This window comes from Saimiri boliviensis, chromosome X (assembly GCF_048565385.1).
Source record: "Saimiri boliviensis isolate mSaiBol1 chromosome X, mSaiBol1.pri, whole genome shotgun sequence".
Classification (NCBI taxonomy): domain Eukaryota; kingdom Metazoa; phylum Chordata; class Mammalia; order Primates; family Cebidae; genus Saimiri; species Saimiri boliviensis.
The window spans coordinates 130,875,213-130,876,752 of NC_133470.1; the positions used below are offsets into that span (position 1 = coordinate 130,875,213).

The following is a 1,540-nucleotide window of genomic DNA, read 5'->3' on the forward strand; positions in this document are numbered from 1 at the left end:
CAATTCAGCATGGTACTGGAAGTCTGGTCAGATGATTAGGCCAGAAAAAAGAATAAAGGTCATATAAATTGGAAAGGAAAAAATGAAACTCTCTCTTGTTATTGATGACATGATACTACACATAGAAAATCCCAAGATCCACAAGAAACTTACTAGAGCTAATAAGCCAATTCAGCCATAGGTGGCAAACTGCTTATTAACATTCCACAAAGACATGAGAAGCTTGCATCATAATGTAAATGTGCTCACTGCTATTTTCATAAAAAAAACCTGCTATGAAAATAATGTGTACTTTGTTGTCAATTTAAATAAATTCTGACATAGATTCCTTTGTTTTTTTTTTTACTTCAGATTAGCACTTTGAGTAGCATCATTCAGGATTGATCATATGTTACAACTTTATAACTAAATTTTACACATTCAAATTAGTGTGAAAAATTATTGTATTTGCATTGGCAGCACATATACTAAAATTAAAAAAAATATAGAGAAGATTAGCATGGTCCTGTGCACAGATGATATGTAAATTCATGAAGCATTCCATATTTTTAATTAAAAGACACAGAATGGCAAGGTGGATAAAGAGTCAAGACCCATCAGTGTACTGTATTCAAAGACCCATCTCACATGCAAAGACATATATAGGCTCACAAAAGCAGAAAGAAAGCAGGGGTTGCGATCCTACCTTCTGACAAAACAGACTTCAAACTAACAAAGATCAAAAAAGACAAAGGAGAGCATTACACAATGGTAAAGGGTTCGATTTAACAAGAAGAGCTAACTATGCTAAATATATATTCACCTAATACAGGAGCACCCAGATTCATAAAAAGTTCTTAGAGATCTACAAAGAGACTTAGACTGCACACAATAATAGTGGAACATTTTAACACCCCACTGTCAATATTAGACAGATCATCAAGACAGAAAATTAGCAAGGACTTGAACTCAACTCTGGATCAAGTGGACCTGACAGGTATCTACAGAGCTCTCCATCCAAAAACAACAGAATATACATTTTTCTTGGTGCCATGTAGCACTTACTCTAAAATAGATCACATAACTGGAAGTTAAACACTCCCCAGACAATGAAAAAGAACTGAAATATAACAGTCTCTCAGACTACAGTGCAATCAAATTAGATCTCAAGATTAAGAAACTCACTCAAAACCACACAACTACATGGAAACTGAACAATCTGCTCTTGAATGACTCCTGGGTAAATAATGAAATTAAGGTAGACTATAAGAAATTCTTCAAAACTAATGAGAACAAAGAGACAAAGTACTAGAATCTCTGGGAAGCAGCAAAAGCAGTGTTAAAAGGGAAATTTAGGGAGGGGATCAAACATGGCTGAGTAGGAGCAGCTCTGGATTGCAGCTCCCAGCAAGAGCGGGGAGGGTGAGTGGTCACCACATTTCCAGATGGATTTTTATTGCCCACAGACCAGGAGATTTCTAGGCGGAGGAGTGCCACAGTTCCCCAGCATGGCTGTTTCAGCCAGCACAGTGGGTCTCTGCACAAAAAAAAACTCACATGG

General features: G+C 36.7%; 1 non-coding gene across 1 annotated transcript; it reads left to right on the plus strand.

The window, feature by feature from the left end:
- The first annotated feature begins 443 nt into the window (after positions 1-443).
- LOC120361926 (U6 spliceosomal RNA) lies at positions 444-550 on the plus strand. Its single transcript, XR_005577959.1, has one exon. It is a non-coding gene; the product is annotated as a U6 spliceosomal RNA (small nuclear RNA).
- Positions 551-1,540: the final 990 nt, after the last annotated feature.